At 41.2% G+C, this 23,922-nt stretch overlaps 1 long non-coding RNA gene across 1 annotated transcript; it reads left to right on the plus strand.

Annotated features, from left to right (window-relative positions):
* The first annotated feature begins 2,477 nt into the window (after nt 1-2,477).
* On the plus strand, nt 2,478-19,793 carry LOC117524877. Its single transcript, XR_004564888.1, has 3 exons — nt 2,478-2,493; nt 11,730-11,731; nt 19,656-19,793. It is a non-coding gene; the product is annotated as an uncharacterized LOC117524877 (long non-coding RNA).
* Nucleotides 19,794-23,922: the final 4,129 nt, after the last annotated feature.

Raw genomic sequence — 23,922 nt, forward strand, 5'->3', positions numbered from 1 at the left:
CTTTGAATCATCCAGAATTGTCCGTACTGACAAAGCCCTCATTGCTTAAGTGAAGCAGCCTGAGGAGGAAGAATAAGATCCCGCAAGGGTTGGACGCATGCCTAGGGTGAAAGGGGTGGAAGTGTGCCTTGGGCATGAAGGGTGGGAGCATGTATAATCCTGAAATGAATCAAATCAGCCTTTAATTGTCATAGCATCCACGTCATCTCGAGCAAGTTCGAGAAGATTTTAAAGCAAGCAAGCAAGTTGTGTTTGTTAAAACAAGCAAAAGCGCAAGTGACCTTCATGTCCGGTTGCGGGAAGGATGTAAAGAGGAAGGTCACATCCAGATCCGTTAATGAAAAACTTAAAATCATCCAGAGGGTCCGTGATGGTGAATTAATAACAAATATTTGTCAAGAAGAAGGGGTGGCCGAGTCAGCCTTTCATGGATGGCTGAAAGAAGAAGACAATCTCAAGAGGTTTGTCCAAGAAGTTGACAGTGATGAAGGGCTAAAAAGGAGTAGGGTTTGCCATGCCCAGAACCCAGCCCTGGAAAAGGCCGTCTTCAACTGGTTTACAGACTATAGGGCAGAGGGCATTCCGATCTCTAGCCCTATCATCCAGTCCAAGGCTGAACAACTCAGTGAGATAATGGGAGGTTCTTCACTGTTCAGTAGTTCACAAGGATGGCTGCACCGCTGGAAGAAATGACGTGACATCAGCATTACTGTGGAGGTCTCTTCAGCGGACATTGAAACTGCTGAGGCCTTTCTTCCTCATTGTCAAGCCGTAGTTGAAAAACAGAACCTGTCAGCATTGCAAATTTATAATGCTTACAAGATGGGTCTTTATTACAGAGCACTGCGTACAACTACCTTTGCTGCAAGACAAGACCCAAGGGCATCCCATGGCTTCAAGCAGTCTAAGGACTGAGTGACCCTGCTGCTCTGCACCAACTAGGAAGGAGACCATAAGCTAGCCCTACTGATGTTTACAAAATTTCATTCTCCAAGATGCATCCATCACGTGAACATGGACACTCTTCCTCTGCTTTGAGATAACTCCCACAATGCCTGGATGATGGTCTCCATCTTCCAGGAATGGTTCATGAAGACATTTGTACCATCGATGAAAAAGCACCTACACAACCATGGAGTGGAAGAGAAGGCCTTTCTACTCCTAGACAACTGCCTCACTCATCTGCACGCTGAGACCCTGGTTTCGAGATGTGAAAAGATTAAAGTGATGTACCTACCAAAGAATACCACAAGCAAGATCCAGCCCATGGACCAAGGAGTCATCAGCACCCTGAAACAACTCTCCAGAAAGAAACTCATCAATGGCATGGTGTCATCAACTACGCAATCCAGACCTGAGAAATAACTTTGAAGGAGGTCATCCATAAGGTGAACACTGCCTGGAAGTCCATTCCCAAGGTCTCTGTGAATAAATGTAGGACCAAAGCCCTTGGAGATCCCTTCAGCAGTGAAGATGCAGTTCCATTGAGCCAGCTCATCCCCCAGCCATCCATCTTCTGTGAGCCATCCACCAGCAGCAAGCCATCAACTAGTCAGCCTGCAGATGATGAAGAAGATGATGCAGACTTCATGGGCTTCACCCAGGAAGACCTCCATCTTCAAGCAACTTCTAGCTGTAATGAAGGACCAGCAGTGTTTATCAGTGAAGGAGTGAAGCAGACCTGGGCCAGCATAGATGAAGATGCCGATGTAGCTGAAACACTCATCGCTTGAGTGCAACAGCCCAAGAAGGAAGAAGATGATCCTGAACCCATTCCAGAAATTATAACCATCCAGGATGGAATCATCAACACCAAGAAGATGGTGAAACTGTACAACCACCTGGGCTCCGAGGCCAAGAAGATCCAGATGCAACTTAATCTTCATGACATGAAGGGAGAACTGGAGGAACGTCTGTTACAACCTCGGATTTACACTTTCTTCAAGAACTAATCCACCCTCCAAATGGTCAAAACTTTTGAATTATGTCAACCTAAGCTGATTTTAATTTTTTTTTGGTCATCCTTATTAACTTGCGGTTTCAGATAACTCGTGGCCAGATTTTGTGGGGCCCGACTCCCAGGAGTTAATGAGGCTCACCTGTGTGTATGTATGTATGTATGTATGTATGTATGTATGTATGTATGTATGTATGTATGTATGTATGTATATATATCAACCCAACCTTTATTTCTAAAGCATGTTTAAAATGACAGCAGTCAACCAAAGTGCTGTACATAATTAAAAAATGGGCACCAAGTTACACCCAATCATAAATAAATAAATTAAAAATAAAATTACAACAGGCAATAAAACAAATAAAAGACAAAGTAAAATAAAGAGTAAAATGTAGGAGGAAATAATTTAATTTGATTAAATTAAATTAAATTTATTTATATATGTAGCACCAAATTACAACAAAGCCGCCTCAGGCGCAACACATAAGTAAGGTCTAACCTTCCCAACCACTAGGGCAAGCACACAGGCAACAGTGGTAATGAAAAACTCCCTCTGATGATACTGAGGAAGAAACCTCAAGCACACCAGACTCAAAGGGATGACCTTCTGCTTGGGCGCTGCTACCGACACACTATTTTGGGAGTCCATGCAAGCAACAGCATTCTGAATAAACTGGAGGCGGTTTAGAAAGGTCTGATCCAAGCCACCTCACAGAGAGTTACAATAATCTGGTCTACTTGTGACAAAGGCATGAATAACCTCCTCAAGGTCAATCCTAGAGAAATATGGCTTGAGACAGAGTTAGAAGAAACTTGATCTAACAACAGCACTGATCTGTTTATGAAATTTAAAATGGCTGTCAAAAATCACCCCAAGGTTCCGCACACAGGAGTGATTGTTGGAACCAAAGGGATGCAGGACATCAGCAGATCAGGCTGTGGAAGTGCTCCATCCAAATAGGATAACCTCCATCTTGGATTCATTAAAATTTAATAGGTTAGCACTCATCCAACATTTGACCTCACTCAAACAATCCGATAATGGCTGCATTGGGTCATTGCCTAGTGACCTTAGTGGCAGGTAAATCTGGACATCATCGGCAAAGCAATGGAAAGATATTTGGTATTTTCAAAAGATACCACTGATAGGTAACATGTTCAAAAGGAAGATAATAGGACCTGGAATGGAGCCTTGAGGTACTCACAGGTCAGTGGGGCCACTTCTGAAGAAAAGTGGCCCAGCTGCACAGAAAAGCTCCGCTCTGTGAGGTAAGAACTAAACCAGGTGAGAGCAGAGCCTGTAATGCCCACACACTGATCGAGACGATGCAGCAGAATCACGTGGTCCACTGTGTCAAAGGCAGCTGACAAGTCTAAAAGCATCAGGATAGCAGGACTACCTGAGTTAGCATCTAAAATCAAAACTCTCAGTAGGACAGTTTCGGTGCTATGTCAGGGTTTGAAATCAGACCGAACCTTTTCATAAATGTCATGCTTTAATTAAAAATGAATGCATGTCGACTGCTCTCTCCGACACATTGAATAAAAAGGGAGGCTGAGATATAGGCCTAACATTTGAAAGGATGGAAGGATCGGCATTGTTCTTTTTAATTAAAGGTTTCACCACAGCATGTTTAACAGCTTAAAGCACACAGCCAGAGCTAAGAGTGGTGTTAACCAACAACAAAACAGTCGCTCCCACTGAATCAAAAACTTCTCTGACGAGAACAATTTGTAGGACCAATTCCGCGCCCCAATAGAGCGCTTCGCTCTCAGACTGCAGGCTTACTTGTAGTTCCTAGGGTTTTTAAGAGTAGAATGGGAGGCAGAGCCTTCAGCTTTCAGGCTCCTCTCCTGTGGAACCAGCTCCCAATTCGGATCAGGGAGACAGACACCCTCTCTACTTTTAAGATTAGGCTTAAAACTTTCCTTTTTGCTAAAGCTTATAGTTAGGGCTGGATCAGGTGACCCTGAACCATCCCTTAGTTATGCTGCTATAGACTTAGACTGCTGGGGGGTTCCCATGATGCACTGAGTGTTTCTTTCTCTTTTTGCTCTGTATGCACCACTCTGCATTTAATCATTAGTGATTGATCTCTGCTCCCCTCCACAGCATGTCTTTTTCCTGGTTCTCTCCCTCAGCCCCAACCAGTCCCAGAAGAAGACTGCCCCTCCCTGAGCCTGGTTCTGCTGGAGGTTTCTTCCTGTTAAAAGGGAGTTTTTCATTCCCACTGTCGCCAAGTGCTTGCTCACAGGGGGTCGTTTTGACCATTGGGGTTTTTCCATAATTATTGTATGGCTTTGTGTTACAATATAAAGCGCCTTGGGGCAACTGTTTGTTGTGATTTGGCGCTATATAAATAAAATTGATTTGATTTTATTTAGGACGCAGATGATTGACTACGTCAGAAAGTTGGGAGAAGGACAAAGGCTTGAACTAATCGAGGGCAGTAGAGCACAGAGAAAAATCAGAGTCTGTGATGGGCCTAACACCTGAATAACCTGGTCTGAGGGCAGACACTTTTGTGTTTAAAAAAAAAAATGTAAAACATCATTAGAAAGTGTAGGCATTGGCACAAGAGGGAAGAGATAGATAGATAGATAGATAGATAGATAGATAGATAGATAGATAGATAGATAGATAGATAGATAGATAGATAGATAGATAGATAGATAGACAGACAGACAGACAGACAGACAGACAGACAGACAGACAGACAGACAGACAGACAGACAGACAGACAGACAGACAGACAGACAGACAGATAGATAGATAGATAGATAGATAGATAGATAGATAGATAGATAGATAGATAGATAGATAGATAGATAGATAGATAGATAGATAGATAGATAGATAGATAGATAGATAGATAGATACAGTAGTAGTGCTATGTGACTAAAAAGATTAATCCAGGTTTTGAGTATATTTCTTATTGTTACTTGGGAAACAAGGTACCAGTAGATTCAGTAGATTGTCACAAATCCAACAAGACCAAGCATTCATGATATGCACACTCTTAAGGCTATGAAATTGGGCTATTAGTAAAAAAAAAAAAGTAAAAAAGGGGGTGTTCACAATAATAGTATAGCATCTGCTGTTGATGCTACAAACTCAAAACTATTATGTTGAAACTACTTTTTTAGCAATCCTGTGAATCACTAAACTAGTATTTAGTTGTATAACCACAGTATTTCATGATTTCTTCACATCTGCGAGGCATTAATTTTGTTGGTTTGGAACCAAGATTTTGCTCATTTACTAGTGTGCTTGGGGTCATTGTGTTGTTGAAACACCCATTTCAAGGGCATGTCCTCTTCAGCATAAGGCAACATGACCTCTTCAAGTATTTTGACATATCCAAACTGATCCATGATACCTGGTATGCGATATATAGGCCCAACATCATAGTAGGAGAAACATGCCCATATCATGGTGCTTGCACCACCATGCTTCACTGTCTTCACTGTGAACTGTGGCTTGAATTCAGAGTTTGGGGGTCGTCTCACAAACTGTCTGCGGCCCTTGGACCCAAAAAGAACGATTTTACTTTCATCAGTCCACAAAATATTCCTCCATTTCTCTTTAGGCCAGTTGATGCGTTCTTTGGCAAATTGTAACCTCTTCTGGACATGTCTTTTATTTAACAGAGGGACTTTGCGGGGGATTCTTCCACATAAATTAGCTTCACACAGGCATCTTCTAACTGTCACAGCACTTACAGGTAACTCCAGACTGTCTTTGATCATCCTGGAGCTGATCAGTGGGTGAGCCTTTGCCATTCTGGTTATTCTTCTATCCATTTTGATGGTTGTTTTCCATTTTATTCCACGTGTCTCTGTTTTTGTTTTTGTTTTTTGTTTTTTTTGTCCATTTTAAACCATTGGGGATCATTGTAGATGAACAGCCTATAATTTTTTGTACCTGCGTATAAGTTTTCCCCTCTCCAATCAACTTTTTAATCAAACTACGCTGTTCTTCTGAACAATGTCTTGAACGTCCCATTTTCCTCAGGCTTTCAAAGAGAAGGTGCTGGCTTCATCCTTAAATAGGTGACACCTGATTCACAGCTGTTTGTTCCACAAAATTGATGAACTCACTGACTGAATGCCACACTACTATTATTGTGAACACCTCATTTTCTACTTTTTTTTTTTTTTTTTTTTTTTTACTAATAGCCCAATTTCATAGCCTTAAGAGTGTGCATATCATGAATGCTTGGTCTTGTTGGATTTCTGAGAATCTACTGAATCTACTGGTACCTTGTTTCCCATGTAACAATAAGAAATATACTCAAAACCTGGATTCATCTTTTTAGTCACATAGCACTACTATTATTCTGAACACTACTGTATATATATATATATATATATATATATATATATATATATACAGTGATGCCGGTAACGCGTTACTTAGTAACGTGTTACTCTAATCTGACCACTTTTTTTTAGTAATGAGTAATCTAACGCGTTAATCTTTCCAAATCAGTAATCAGATTAAAGTTACTTCTCCATGTCACTGTGCGTTACTATTATTTTTCATTGTGGGTCGATAGCAGCATTAAACTTGGTCTGTGGGCAGGAGGTCGGGGTTCGATTGAACGTCCCACTTTAAGCGAACTGTGAGCTTTTCATCCGCGTTTTTTTGCAGCTGCTCGACTCGTCCTCACCTCTTAAACCGCGGTGATCAGCACACCTGCACTGAGCTTTACAAAGACATTTTTATACTTTTTTTCCTCCTTTATTTAGAATTCTGAGCTGAGCTGCTCTGTATCTGGTCATTAAAAACAGCTGATCCTCTGCGACGCGTCAACAACTAACACTATTTTCCACTCAAATGCACCTAAACTCTCTTTCTGAGGACCACATGATGTGAAAACGCAATAAAACTTTCTTACCTGTAAATCTGGTCATGTTTTCTGCATAAATAAATGTAATCCATTCTTTGTGCTCAAACGCCAAAGCAGGGGCGAATCCAGATGGAATGGGGGCGTGGGGGAGGGATGTGCCCCCCTCACAACACCCCTAGATTAAAGGTCCAGTTTTGAAGCCGTTTTTTTTACTACAACTACTAATATTGCTTAAAATAATAATAATTTCGACAAGTAAAATGTTTAGAGAGAATTTAAATGTTAGAAAAATGTTAGAATTTAATAGTTACATTTATAAAAAATGTAGGTTCGAAATTGCAAGTTTTACTGTTACAGTGCTGTCAACACTTAAATATGAGGTCAAGAAAGAGGTCTTTATTTTACTTTTTATAAAACAAGTATTTATTTTCATTGAAGTCAAGAAAGGGTGACTATAAAGTGAATTTTGGCAAAACAGGTATCATTGTCATGTTGAGGTGGCAGAGGGTTGTTGTCGACAGCTGGAAAAAGTAACTAAAAAAGTAACTAGTAATCTAACTTAGTTACTTTTACAATTGAGTAATCAGTAAAGTAACTAAGTTACTTTTTCAAGGAGTAATCAGTAATCAGTAATTGGATTACTTTTTCAAAGTAACTGGCAACACTGTATATATATATATATATATATATATATATATATATATATATATATATATATATATGACTTTAACAGCAAATCAAATGTGAAATAGCCAATGTTCAAACCATCCTATATCAACATAAATAAAATCTGTGATTTTTTTTCCCAGGTTCTGTAAAGAAAATAACAAATTATCAGATTGCAAACCCAACTTTTAAAACATCAAAAACAACAGCTAACCAAAAAAGTTAGCTTCGATAACAGATAATCAGCTAACTGAAAAGTTACGAGGTCTGTTAGAAAAGTATCTGACCTTTTTATTTTTTTCAAAAACCATATGGATTTGAATCACGTGTGATTGCATCAGCCAAGCTTGAACCTTCGTGCGCATGCGTGAGTTTTTTCACGCCTGTCGGTTGCGTCCTTCGCCTGTGAGCAGGCTTTGTGTGAGCAGTGGTCCACCCCTCTTGTCGGATTTTTATTGCGAATAAATGTCTGAACGATTTGGAGCTTTGCTGCATCAATTTTTTCCAGAAACTGTGAGAGACCTCCAGGTGGACACCATTCGGAAAATTCTGTTGGCTTTCAGGGACGATTTTATGGGGATTACACAGATTAACACTTGGAACACCAAGGACTGGTCAAATGACCAAGATGCCCTGTGGAGAGCTACTTCCGTTATGTAAACAAGGAAGTCTCAGAACACCTCAGGGGAGGGGTGTTTGCATAATTGCTGTCTGCAACTGCTGCTGACTCTATTGTATTCCTGTATCCCTCAAATCTTGCTGACACCCTTCCATTTTTGGAAAGTCAGGTAAGATTCCATTCCTTATTATTTCCCTTTTTTCATATTTCATTTCAAACAAGAAGGTGGAAAGTACAAAAAAAAGTATTTTTCCTTTTTCTGTTCGTGCGTTGTGCTTGTTGTTTTACTCAACAGCCTCCATTTAGTTTCTGAGTGCGGGCCTCATTTGTTTTCATAGGCTCCACTTTTCCCTGCACCCGAGTGTACACAAGTGCAAGACAGTGTTCTGCTTTTATATGTTTTTTATGTAGATAGATTTATCTGACTTTATTTGGAAACAGAGGAGAGTGTATTGGAAAAATAGTTAGTGTGTTTGTGATATCATTTGATTGTCCAATCACTCACAATTTCACTTTTTTTCACTCCACAGATGAGGATATTGCTCCGCAGCCGGAAAAGAGAGCTCGGTTGGAGCCTGACCTGACAGAGACGGCGAAAGATGGCACAGTGTGGCGTAAAGAAAAAGTGGGGAGGCCTCTCCATTTCACCCCAATGGAAGTTTACGCCGCAGATGGAGAGCCAACGACAGAGGCCCGACGTAACATCTCCAGTCGCCTTCAGAGCTTCCTGTGTCTAATCACACATACCATGCTCCGAAACATTCAAGAGTGGACAATTCAGCATGCACAGCAAACAGGGGATGCTGATTGGTTCATGGCCCTCCCTGAACTAATGGCATTCATTGCCATCCTCATCCTGTGTGGGCTTACCAAGGTTCCCTCACTCAATGATTGCTGGTCGGCAAACCTGGGAAACCCACACATCATTGGAATTATGGCCCGAAACCGCTTCAAGGACATCATGCGACATCTGCGCTTTGATGACAGGTCCACCTGCAGCGAGCAAGCAAAGACCGATAAATTTGCTGCAATTTCTGGTGTATGGAGGTCTTTTGCTTCCAAATGCATCTCCTCATACAACCCGGTCGACACATCACCCGTCAAAGACTCGCTGCTGTTTCCTTTGGGATTAAGTTTTGGGTGGCCTGTGACTTGAAGTCCAAGTACATCTGTAATGTCTTCCCATATCTTGGCAAGGACCCCAGTTGTCAAAGGGCGGAGAGACTGTCAGAAAATGTGGTGATGAGGCTGATGGAACTGTTCCTGGACAAGGGCAGAAATGTAACCACAGACAATTTCTTCACCTCACTGTCACTGGCACAAAGACTGCACAGCCGGAAAACCACCCTCCTTGCACCATCAACAAGATCCACAGGGAAATTCCTCCCGCCACGAAACAGATGGACCGCAATGAATTCACCACTCAGGTGTTTTCAACCACTGGTGCCACACTCACAGTTTATGCGCCCAAACGGAGGAAGGTGGTTTACATCCTCAGCAGCATGCACAGCGTGGTTGAGACTGAGAATACCACCAAAAGGACGCCAAACACAGTCACGCTTTACAACAAAACAAAGTGTGGCGTGGATGTTGCGGGACTACACTGTTATTAAATAAATATTGTATATATTTTGGTTTTCTGGTGTGTCTGGTGTGTTTTTTGGTACATTTTGGTACATTTCAATAAAATCCAACAAACAAAGTTTTCTTTTGGTGTGTTTTTTGGTACATTTCAATACAATTGGTACATTTTAATACAATTCAGAAAACACAATTTCATCTCTCCCCCAGGGTAAAGTTTTTTATTAACCCTCCTGTATCCCTCAAATCTTGCTGACACCCTTCCAAGAGAATCGGAGGAACAGGAGTGTCAACCTCATCCTCATCCTCATCCTCACCCTTATCTTCCATCTCATAATCAGGGTCATCCTCAATATCATTCTCTATATTATCCTCTGTCTCAGACACCTCCTCTATATCACTGTCATGGTCAAGAAGTTCTGTCAGAACTTCAGTGACAGATAACCTTTCCCTTGAGTTCATTTTCAGAGCACTCAGAAAGAGAGAGCATAGAGCAGCTAAGAAATGATTTAGACCAGGGCTGTTGTGCAAGTTTTTATGCTTTTGCCCCACCCCCACACTGTATGAATATTACTAAATTAAAAAAAAATTAATAATATATGTCTATGTATATGTACCCATACTATTTCAATAATAATATGATCCATAATATGTACAATATTAGTGTATCTTATGTTTCACACAGGCAAATTAGCTTGCAGTCAAATTGACCCCAAAGGATCACCGATGTACATAATATTAGAACAGGACGTTGAAAACATATCACGTGTATATTTCGTGCTTAATCTGTTGGTCCCTTCAAATGATGAAAAGTCATGAAATATGAAGCCAAAAAAGAAAAGTGAACCATATATTTCCACATATTTCCACCAGGAAGTCCACCCGTCTCTCCTTTCTCCCGGTGTATGCTTGGTATAGCACATGCACATTCAGGGCTGCCATATCAACCATGTTGTAAAACACAGCAACTGGCCAGCGCCGTGTTCCTGTGCGGACAGTGTAGTCTCGCACCATCTGGTCCATAACATCCATGCCACACTTTGTTTGGTAGGGAGGGCCATGAACCAATCAGCATCCCCTGTTTGCTGTGCATGCTGAATTGTCCACTCTTGAATGTTTCGGAGCATGGTATGTGTGATTAGACACAGGAAGCTCTGAAGGCGACTGGAGATGTTACGTCGGGCCTCTGTTGTTGGCTCTCCATCTGCGGCGTAAGCTTCCATTGGGGTGAAATGGAGAGGCCTCCCCACTTTTTCTTTACGCCACACTGTGCTGTCTTTCGCCGTCTCTGTCAGGTCAGGCTCCAACCGAGCTCTCTTTTCCGGCTGCGGAGCAATATCCTCATCTGTGGAGTGAAAACAAGTGAAATTGTGAGTGATTGAACAGTCAAATGATATCACAAACGCACTAACTATTTTTCCAATACACTCTCCTCTGTTTCCAAATAAAGTCAGATAAATCTATCTACATAAAAAGACACATAGAAGCAGAATACTGTCTTGCACTTGTGTACACTCGGGTGCAGGGAAAACTAAATGGAGGCTGTCGAATAAAACAACAAGCACAACGCACGAACAGAAAAAGGAAAAATACTTTTTTTGTACTTTCCACCTTCTTGTTTGAAATGAAATATGAAAAAAGGGAAATAATAAGGAATGGAATCTTATCTGACTTTCCAAAAATGGAAGGGTGTCAGCAAGATTTGAGGGATACAGGAATACAATAGAGTCAGCAGCAGCTGCAGACAGCAATTATGCAAACACCCCAACCCTGAGGTGTTCTGAGACTTCCTTGTTTACATAACAGAAGTAGCTCTCCACAGGGGATCTTGGAGGTAGATGGGTCATTTGATCAGTCTCTGGGCTTTACAGGTAGAAGAGAAAAGCTTGGTCTTCTGAGTGTTGTGCTCCAGCCGGTTTAAAGACTGCCCACAGCTGCTGAGAACATGCCGCGCTCCCAGCGCCGATTGACAGGCTGAATCAACCAGATCATTTCCAACGTGAAGGCTTTGTTGATCCGGGACGTCATCTGACTTACACAAAAATGGCATGAGACGTGGACATCAGTACTTTTTCGGCACATTCCACTGTTACAGGAGTTTTTTTCATGGAAAGAAAAGCAGACAGATGTGCCACAGTGCCGTTCATGGCGCGGAACAAAACCACCTCCGTGTTGGTCTCACAGGACGGCTTTGAGATGGCTTTCAGATGGCTGTCGGTGGGTTTTCAGTCGTGTGATTAACCAAGAATTTGTGGATGAGCCTGGACATGCCAGAACATGTCCTGTGAGGCTTCATCACGGCGTTGCTTTGCGCCATGCGGCACCACCACGACGTGCGGAATTCCTCCGCTCCTCTTTCCATGACAAAAACTCCTGTAACAGTGGAATGTGCCATTCATTTCCAAACTGGACGCTGTGTTTTATCCGGCACGTCCTCTGACTAGCACAGGAATTGCGGAAGACGTGGACATCAGCACTTTTTCGGCACATTGAGACAGACGTGCGCTCGGAGCGCGGCGCGCTCTCAGCAGCTGTGGGCGGTCTTTAAACCGGCTGGAGCACTCCTTAATCTGTGTAATCCCCATAAAATCGTCCCTGAAAGCCAACAGATTTTTCCGAATGGTGTCCACCTGGAGGTCTCTCACAGTTTCTGGAAAAAATTGATGCAGCAAAGCTCCAAATCGTTCAGACATTTATTCGCAATAAAAATCCGACGAGAGGGGTGGACCACTGCTCACACAAAGCCTGCTCACAGGCAAATGACGCAACCGACGCATGTGCACGAAGGTTCAAGCTTGGCTGATGCAATCACACGTGATTCAAATCCATATGGTTTTTGAAAAAAATAAAAAGGTCCGATACTTTTCTAACAGACCTCGTATCTTTTATAAAGCTAAACCGATGAACCACCCAAAAATTTATCAGAAGCTACAGCTAACCAATAACTTCCAGTTATTGTCTCCGGTACACTTGCAACTACTAACAAGCTGATTTTGAGTTTTAACACCACAAGCACTTCTGGTCGCATCAAGGACCACCACAGACCCAAACAATGAGTCAGCACGTCTGTCTTTGAGCGCCCTGCCTTCTGCTGGAAGCTCCTGTTTACTACATAGCTTGCAGCATAGACATGGTTGAGAGGAGCTCTGAAGCTCAACTCTCTGTTCAATAACAGGCTCGCCGTAAGTCGGAGGTCTTGGAAAATAAAGCAGTACTGACTTATGGTTTGGATTTTAAAATAAAATTAATATTGGTAGAATAACTCCATTAATGTCAATTCTGTCATTTGAACAAACACTTAAAATATAACATATATCTTTTAATGTTAAATAATGCACTAATTCTGAAGTTTTATAACAAACACAGACAGATATGAAAGGGATTATGGGTAAAATGTGCCTCCGCTAAACACTGAATGGTTGACTCCTTCATTCTCTGTAAAAACCAACACGTTAATGTGAGGTGTGTGTTGGGTGTTTACATATAATATTGTGCTTTTGTAAAATATGCCACGTTTTTATTTGTAAAAAAGGTATTTGTACAGAGCCCGCCTGGGGACATGGTGGTTAATTCTTTTTTTGGCCCAGATTATTGCGTTCCCTCACAATATTATTGCGTTCCTTCGCAATAGTTTTTGCGTTCCCTCGCAATAACCTAATATTATATTAAAGCTCAAGCCTATCAGAGTCTGCAAATGTACGGAAACCCGCCTGGGGACATGGTGGTTTGTTTTTTTTTTGGGTGTGTGTTTTTTTTGGGGCCCAGATTATTGCGTTCCCTCACAATACTTTTGCGTTCCCTCGCAATATTATTGCATTCCCATGCAATAGTTTTTGTGTTCCCTCGCAATAACCTAATATTATATTAAAGCTCAAGCCTATCAGAGCACACAGTGAGTGGAATCCGATGGGGGGAGACTGAACGCATATGCGCGCACACATACACACACACACACACACACACACACACACACACACACACACACACACACACACACACACACAGACACATACAGCAGACAGCAACAGGATTCACGACAGATGAGGGAGTAATAGTTGCTACACCTTGCACAGCTGTAAGACTCTGTATCAAATATAGTTTATTTATACAACAGTGGTGGTAAGTAGCAACACCTGTTAGTGTGCCTTATGAACGTTTATGTTTTCTTTTCTTTTTTTACCATCCTCTTGTGAATCCTGTTGCTGTCTGCTGTGTGTGCGGGCGCATATATGCGTTCAGTCTCCCCGCACCTGATTTCACTCACTGTGTGCTCTGATAGGCATGAGCTTTAATATATTACGTTATTGCGAGGGAACGCAAAAGGTATTGTGAGGGAATGCAAAAGTGTTGCGAGGGAACGCAATAATCTGGGCCAAAAAAATAACTAACCACCATGTCCCCAGGTGGGTTTCCGTACATTTGCCAAAAAAAAAAAAAAGTCAAGTTTTAATTAAATAACCGTCTGATATAGTCGGTGTCAAAATAAATGGAACACTTCCATCTTCTGGCGTCCAGACGCTCATACTGCCATGAACACTACTGGCCAGTAGATGGCAGTAGAGACCGTGAAAACTTGCCAAAACAAAATTCCAGATAATCCGTGTCTGCTACATTTAAGATGTGTATAAACACAATAACAACGTCTATAAACCCAGAGAATATATTCACGAGAGTTTTAGGCACAATATACAGAGTTTAATGCTGTTCTCCGTGTGGAGCCTGATCAGAGCGTATCAAATATATTTCTTCTGTTGTAAATGTAATGAGGGTATCCATAATGCACCTCTCGACACAGAATGTCCACACTAAAACCTTCAAAATTAATACATTACTTTAAAACTAAAACATATATCTGATAATTTCACTTTATAAAACTTCAGACGTGACATTAATTTAAATAACTTTTCTGAAATTAGTTTGGTTAAAATTCTAACCATAAGTTAAAATGGTATGCCTCTCGATGACTTGGGTGATATTGCCAATGTATCAGTATGGGGTCAAAATAAATTTTTGTTGTTGTTGTTGTTGTTGTTGGTGGTGGTGGTGGTGTTTTTTTCTTTCTTTTCTGTGGCCAGTTCTCATTTGCCTGCAGAGGATAAAGCGGTTTCTTCTGGAACCAGCTCTCCTTTGTTTGCAGAGAATAGAACTGCGCATCTACTACAAAACATTTAACAGGTAAGTACTCAACTGATTTTAGATTTAATAAATGTTTGTAACTGTTGAGCTTTGTTTACCACGTCTACAAAAATATATTAGCGGTCTAAAAATTATTATCGGAAGATAATTGGTCCAACAATGGTTTTCAAAGTTTGCCGAGCCTTTGCCAGAGCCTTTGCCATTCTGGTTATTCTTCTATCCATTTTGATGGTTGTTTTCTGTTCTCTTCCATGCGTCTCTGTTTTTTTTTTTGTCCATTTTAAACCATTGGAGATCATTGTAGATGAACAGCCTATAATTGTTTGCACCTGCGTACAAGTTTTCCCCTCTCCAATCAACTTTTTAATCAAACTACGCTGTTCTTCTGAACAATGTCTTGAATGTCCCATTTTCCTCAGGCTTTCAAAGAGAAAAGCACGTTCAACAGGTGCTGGCTTCATCCTTAAATAGGGGACACCTGATTCACACCTGTTTGTTCCACAAATTTGACGAACTCACTGACTGAATGCCACACTACTATTATTGTGAACACCCCCTTTTCTACTTTTTTTTTTTTTACTAATAGCCCAATTTCATAGCCTTAAGAGTGTGCATATCATGAATGCTTGGTCTTGTTGGATTTGTGAGAATCTACTGAATCTACTGGTACCTTGTTTCCCATGTAAAAATAAGAAATATACTCAAAACCTGGATTAATATTTTTAGTCACATAGCACTACTATTATTCTGAACACTACTGTACCACTGCATTATACTGCTTCATGTATTTGATGATAACATTGCTGAAACCTGAATAAATACAGTTAATTTTTGTCATTTGTATATGAATTCTGACACCATTCAATTGTTCATTTTCTGTACCCACTTACTCCAGTTATGGGTCATGAGGATGTTGCAGCCTAACTCAGCAGTGATAGGGCAAGAGGTGGGATACACATCAGACAGGACTGGCATCTCCTAGGGCCACATACAAACAGACAAACACAGTCACACTCACACCTATCTATTGTCAGTTTCCAATCCACCTAACCTGCATGTCTTTGGAAGTGGAAGGAAGTCGGAGTACCTGGAGGGGACACACGCAAACAAAGGGAGAACATACAAACTCCACACAGAAAGGACCAGGTATGAGTGGATCTCAGGACCTTCTTTCTGTGAGGTAACAGTCCTAACCACAAAGCCACCATGCCACCTATTGTGAGACCATTGAAATGAAATTAGCAGGGTTTACCTAAATATAATTTGTGGTTGAATGTGAAAAGGAATCACACATTTTAAGTTGCAGTTTTGGCTGTTTCCCAACAATCTGCAAATCTTTGAGGCACAGGGAATGTGAATGCAAATTTGCACAGCTGCATATTATTATTGTTGTTGTTGTTATTATTATTATTATTGTTGTTGTTGTTTAACTTTGAGTTCTTTGTTGTGATATAAAATTAAAGTAATTTAATACAACCGCCTGAGGAAGAGCTGCTAATTGTGCATCTTTACCATAAAACACAATGTTGGAACGTTAAACCATTGCTGGTCACAGCAAAACATGTTAAGTTGTGTTTCTGTCCACCATTTTCCCCTACGTGTGCCTTGTAACTCCTCTGTCTGGAAAGTAAACAAATGTCTGAATCCAGCATTCGAAGACGGGACTGCCATCCCCCTCTAAGATAGCTGGACAGTGAGTCATGCTCAGTGGTCTCAGTGCTCTTCACATTTTCCACATGGTGAAAATAATTTCCCCACAGCCGTGTAACACCAGGAGTGCACGTGGTTATGTGTTTAACCATTGTGAAAACTTTTACACTGCTCATTTGCTGTGCTTGTTCCTATACCGGACAATAGATGCTTGCTGAGTTACAACTTGGCAGCATTGGTCATTATCTCCTGAAAGTATGTTTTGAAGCAAATATCTTTGACATAATCAGGGGCTCAGCCAAAATACTAATTTCTCTTTGCACTCAGGTTAGTATAGCTTGCCCTTCAAACATAAGAATGACTGTAATCCATTTTGTAGGTTGATAGGAACTTTCCTCATTATTACCTCCACCAAGGAGGTGCTGTCTTCAGTGTCATGTAAATGTGCAAAATGAAGAAAAAGGCCAAGTGGTAGGGTGAGAGGAGGGTATTGGGAGTAAGCCTTGAACTTCACCGTCCCAGTGCACCCATCTATAAATGGGTAGCAGCCTTGATTATGGAAGTAACCTACATTGGACTGTCATCCCATCAACGGGGAGTCTCTCTCCTTGGATGGGAGGACAGACTCGCATCCGCTTCAAGTTGTGGAATCCGAAGATAATCACTGGCCACAACGGGCCTCATGACCTAGTACATAGGACCTATTGCTTACTTACTGGTGGAGGAATGAGGCATGGGTCAAAACAGAAACCATTAACCTTTACAACACAGGAGGATCCAAGAATTTTATTTTATTTTTTAAACTTTACTTAACATTTCAAGATAGGATGACTTTGCAGGTTTTCATCAATTTCTTGAAAATTAACATATAGACCATTGGTCCCCAAACGGTTTCTGCAGGGCCTCCCTTTTGTAGATAATAATATTTTGACCCCCCCCCCCCCCCCCCTACTCCAACACACAGGTACATGACTTGCATTCAAACTCCACTGGAATTTATTTTAAACTACAACTTCTTACTGTACACAACATAATAAATAGACAAATCACCTTCACAGTGAAACTATTAAAAGTGACTTACATTATGCATCTGAATCTTGTTTAAAAAATGTTACACCCAAATTTGGTCATGTTCTGCTTGGAGTGCTCAAGCATGATCATCATCAGTGCTGCCAGATACAGCTGATGATTTCCAATCCAAAAGCTGTTCAAAAACTACCAAAATGCGCTCACAACTATAACTTTAAAAATGTTAATATAAATATTATAAATAATATTTTAACTTAATATAAAAAAGTATTTGCTTTGCGCTGTTGCTTTGTGAGCCAAAGCATGCAAAATCCCACAGCAGTAAACTATTTATGTGTAACAAACCAAATTCATTTGACTTGCCATGCTCCCACCACTTTTCAGAACCACTGATGTAGGCCATTGGTTGGGTTTCCACACTATGAGACACTTCAGCTGTATATTTAATTTGGTGCACACCCCTCTAAAGATTCAGATTTTATGGATCAAAATATGAATTTTGTGGGGTCACATTTATAGTGGGTGAGTGCAACATAACAAATTTGTACCATAAAATGTAATCGTGTTGTCTTCGCACCATTAGAAATAAATAACTGTTTGCATGCTCATTGAATATGTGAAGAAATAAAATTGCAGGTTTGTAACTCTATTTATTACCTTATATTCAACCAATATAAGCCAACTTTCAGGTCAAAGAGAAGTGAGGAGATTCATGTATTTTTCTTCACCCTCAGATTTCTCTTGATGGAACCCATGGTTAAAATAAAGTATTTCAAATACAGTATGTGCACTCAGCGTACTTATATTGTCAAATATTTGTTTGGATGATCCACAACACCCCTGATATACACCGAAATTCACTGTGAAATATTTCTCTGTTTCCACGAGCCTTTCGACTGACTAACATAAATTCCTGTCCCAGATCTTCTGCTTCCTTCTCATTTTAGTCCTCCCACATTACTGAGGAAATCCCTTCTCCAGGTCGCTGAGCACATGGAGGACTTTGTGTGAAACTGATGACTGCTGTCCTGTGGCTCAGTTTCCTCATTTGTCACATAACACCCCAAATGGAGTCTGTTCAGACTTGCTCTGATGGCAAATTTAACAACATTCATCACCATTAAAAAGTCATCACCATTGCAGCAAGGATACATGGCAAAGGGGGCGGGGAATCCAGAGGTCAAGTGGACACATGCCGAAGACTCAGAGAGTTGTAAGAAACCAGTTGCATGGAAAGTGTGTTTGCAAACTGCATTGTAACCTCTGTGCCTGATCAGCACAAAAAACAAAAAAACAAACAAACAAAAAACAAACAAGTTTATTTGTGAACCATTTTCAGGTAAAAATACCAAATCATAGTGCTTTACACCATCCATCCATTCATTTTCTATACCCGCTTACTCCAGTTAAGGGTGACGGGGAGCAGGAACCGATCCCAACACTCATATTGCTTGAGGCGGGGTATATCCTGGACAGGACACCAGTCTGTCGCAGGGCCACATATTGACAAACACATTCACACACACACACACACACACACACACACACACACAATCTAAAGTTTCCAGTCCACCTAACATGCATGTCTTTAGATGCAGGAGGAAGCCGGAGCACCCAGATGGAACCCACTCCTTCACGTGGAAAGCATACGAACTCAACACAGAAAGGCCCCAGGTAGGAATTCATCCCATGACCTTCTTACTGTGAGGCAACTGTGCTAACCACTAATCCACTGTGCTGTTCGTGCTTTATACCAACAACAGCACAAAAAATAACACATTTTAAAAGTAAAAATCAAAAGAACCGCATAAAACAAGTTATAGGTTATACAAGTATATATACCTCATGACTTCTTTCCATTTGTAACACAGTGTACCCCTGCACTTTGGGAACTCAGAGCACAAGGCGGTACATAAGGCTTTTCAAGATCTAGCAGGTTGGACTGCATTAGTCAACTGAAAAAAAATGTATGACAATATGAGCAAGATGAATGATAAGAATAACAAAGTCAATGAGTACAGCACACTTATCACTTACATAATAAAATTATTCAAAAGTCCATAATTTTCCCTGGATACTGGATGCCTTCAATGAAATTTGCAAAAACATAACTCACAAATCTGATCACTAATTAAAGTGATCATACTGTGGTCCTGTGGTTCAGGTGGGTTAGGAGTTCCAACTGGACACTTGCCTCGAGTGTCCTCGGGCCCACTGTGAAGATGGTTTGCGGGGAGAGATCTCTGTATGAGGATGTTTCAATGATAATGAACCCCAGCTAAAAACTCCACAAAGGAAATATAAAAAGAATGTAGTCCACCTGTGTCTGCCTTCCTCCACTGTTATATCTCACCCTGTGCCCCTCCCTTTTCATAAAGTAGATTTTCAATGCAGCCATTTCCATTCTTTTTTAAAATCATCTACCATCTGCCTTTCCACATTCCTGCCCTTGATACCACATCCACCCATTACTTCCTCATCACCTCTGTTTCCTTCACCAACATGCCGACTGAAGTCCACTCTATCACTACTCTTTCATGCTTGGGCACACTCTCCACCACATCATCTACCTCACTCCATAAATCATCTTTTTCCTTTGTCTCACAACCTGCCTGTGGGGCATATGCACTGATGATATTTATCATCACCCCTTCAATTTCCAACTTCACACTCATCACCGTCAGACACTTGCTTAACATCCACCACACTCTTAACATACCCCTACTTTAAAATGGCCCCAACACCAGTTCTCTTCCTATCCTCACCATATAACAAATTGAACCCACCGCGTATGCCCCTGCTCTTTTTTCCCTTCCACTTGGTCTTTTGCACACAATGTGGCTACCTTTCTCCTCTCCATGATATCAGGCAGCTCTCTCACTATACTAGCCATATTGCCAAATTCAATGTCCCAACTCTCACTTCCGCCCTTCTAGTTTTCCTCTTCTCCCACTATCTGTGGATACGTTCTCCTGCTCTTTATTCTTTGCCCAGTACTAGCCCAATTTCCGCCAGCACCCCGTAAGGCACCTTTATTTTGGTTTGTGTTATACCAGATGCTGTCCTTGATGCAATCCTCCTCATTTTTCTAGGCTTGGGCCCAGCACTCAGAATGTACTAGCTGCACACCCAATGTGGCTGTGTTAGTTGGAGGCTTGATTTGTGATAATGGTTTCATATGACCCAGGGTATAAAAAAAATGAAGCTATTTTTAAATATCTCTTTGTTGTGCTACCTTGGTGTATGTTTTGTTCTCCACCCCACCCCAACCGCTCTTCTGTTTCTTCAGGCGCAGCATCACAGAGCTGATTATTATCAGCTGTTCCGTTACTCATCACCACCTGCATAAATGCCCTCCACTCTGGAGTCTTCAGGAAATTTCAAATTCCTCTTTATAATCATTACAATAAATTGATACTTTGTTTCCTTCACTCAGCTCCCAGAGTTCTGGGTCCTAATTTGGGTCTTGACTGGCTCCGCTCTAACACACTTCTCACAAAACATGTGTTGGCTTTTATTTGTTTGCTACCATTACAGGTGTCTGACATGTCACTTTGAAGATGCATTGCAGATATATCAACACAAAATATGTGAATATATTCAGCCACCATATAGATATGTGATATTAAATTACATTCTGTAGATTAAATTAAAAACAATCCGTATAGACTTTGTTCAGTCAGAAACAGAATGTGTTTTTTGCAATACAAACGACACGTGTAACTGTAATCATTTTTAAGGTGGTCATACTTTTGAAAATGACTTTTTTCATCAGATTTGGGAAATGTGTCATAAATGAGGATTCTCACAAGAGGAACACTGGAATCTGTTTTGTTGACTTTTGTTGGCTATGGGTTTAAACTGCAAATGTGGAAGAGAGGGTGAGTAAATGGGTGAGTGAATGAGCAGCTGAGGTAATTGTCCCAGCCAACCTTTGTAGGCTTAAAAACAATAAAAGCTCTAATTTTAGAGCTCACCAAATTAAGATGATCTAATGAGGATGAACTCAGAGATGGTGGTTGACTCTACAGAGGATCTATCCTGGACCACCAACACTACATCACTGGCCAAGAAAGCTCACCAATGCCTCCACATCCTCCACAAACTAAGAAGAGCTTGGACCCCACGCAACATCATGTGCACCTTCTACAGGGGCACGATTGAGAGCATCCTTTCAAGCTGCATCACAGTGTGTTACAACACCTGCAACCCATCCTGCCGCAAGGACCATTCAGTGCATCATGAGAGCATCTGAGAAGATCACAGGCACCTCCCACCCCCTCCCCAAAGATATATATAGCACATGCCTCACCCGCAAGACCATCCACAATGCGGGAGATCCCACCCACCCATTAAACTGCCTCTTGAGCCTGCTACCGTCTCCGGGCCAGGACCAGCCGACTGAGGGACAGTTTCACTCACCAGGCTGTCAGAGCACTCGACTCCCTCCCTGGTCTTCCCCCATTTCCCCTTCTCCCCCCTCACACACAAACTCTGGCTCCTGCTCCCCACCCCCCAACACTGACTTTTTACTTCTGACACCCACCTCACAAAGACTGCTTATGCACTACATGCACTTTAGTTTGAATAAGCTCATCAGTGTTGAATCATTGCTCAATTTACACAAATCATATTGCTACCACCAGGTACCTCACTGACCACATTCTACTGTCTACCGTATTTATATATTCATTTTATATTCTTACTGTTGTGACAGCTCTGCAGATAAGAGACTGTTCTTACTTTTTTGTTGTTTTTGATTTTTTTTTTTTTTTTTTTACTCTGTATTGTTTGGGAGACTGAGCGTAATGGAATTTCAATGCTCAATATGTCTTTGGATGCATTGCAGAATTGACAAAGTTGACTTGACTTTGTTGTACCATGTCAATCTAATCAGCAACTTTTTTTTTTACCTACGTAATATTCCATAGACTTTAATAGCACCTGCTGGATGTGGTGCCCACCTTCTTGTGCAAAACATAATGCCCAAAATGTGGCCAGATATGGTATGATGCATACAACAGAAAGAGAACATAAAACCAGAATTAAGTAAAGATAATATAACTTTTTGATGGTACTCCAAATTAGTGAAGGAAAGCCCGAAACAGTCTTTCAAAATGCTTTGAAACCTTTGCAACAGCCTTCTTTTGGAACATTGTTCCAAAGTCCATGTCCTACATATGGGTCCATATATAAAACAGGTGACAACAGGTGACACTGGAATCAACAAATGAGTGGAATGTTTGGCTTGGGATGATCCCAAAACTTTTCATCAGTAAAGGCTAGCTGCAAACACATATCCAGTGATTTGAAACATTTGTAATACGTGTTTTATTTTAAAACATTGTTCCAATGTGTCATAAGGAAGAGATGCTGAACACTGGCACCTCCTGGGCAGGTCATAAATGTGCATCCATATCAAATTATAAATTTCATATTCAAGGGCTACAAACGGCACGAGTTCTGTATGTGCACTTCTTTGCACATAGTTTGTCAATGATAATACATTTTTAAATTCTATAAGTTACTTTTCAAAAGATTTCAACATGTTGTCAAGTTGGATTTTGCACACTGTTCTTACAGAAGCTCTCTCACCAAGCTCTCTCACCAAGAGAGCACAACAGAGGATGTACTTTCTGCTGCAGCTAAGGGAGTTCAACCTGCCAAAAAACAATGATGGTGAACTTCCACACACTGCCATCATTGAGTTCATCATCTTCTCCTCCATCACTGTCTGGTACACTGCTGCCACTGCTAAGGACAGGAGCAGACTGTAGCATATCCATGCAGCAGAGAAGGTGATCGACTGTAATCTGCCATCCCTACAGGACCCGTACACCTTCAGGGCCCTGAAGTGAGCAAGTGGCCAGTCCCTCTTACCTTGGACACAAACCTTTTTCACCCCCCCCCTCTGGCAGATGGCTGATGTCCAAAAGGACTAAAACCTCAAGAAAAAACAGGTTCTTTCCATTGGCAGCTAGACCCCCATTTACACCCCCCCCCCCCCCCCCACACACACACACATACACACATACTTCCATAAAGTACAGATTGAGCATCCCTGCCCTGAAAGGTACTGTACATCTGCATGCTTGCACAGTCCCATTCCACTATATTATATTTATTTGACAGTGAACATAGTTTTGCCCATTTGTCTGATTTCATCACTTCTTACAGAAGTACTTTTTTACAGAAGTACCTTTTCATTTAATTTGTTGTTTATGCACCAATTACCTCTTACAGAAGTATTTTTTCCTTTTCTTTTTATTGTTGTTTATGCACCAGTGACACCACATAAAATTCCTTGTATGTGACAACTTGGCAAAAAAATTGATTCTGATTCTGAGAAGGCAAAACTTCAGATGATTTGTTAATTTCTCAAGGATTCATTGACCTCTTGAGGATATCGCTGCAGGAAGAGTGGAGTGGAG

This window comes from Thalassophryne amazonica, chromosome 14 (assembly GCF_902500255.1).
Source record: "Thalassophryne amazonica chromosome 14, fThaAma1.1, whole genome shotgun sequence".
NCBI lineage: Eukaryota > Metazoa > Chordata > Actinopteri > Batrachoidiformes > Batrachoididae > Thalassophryne > Thalassophryne amazonica.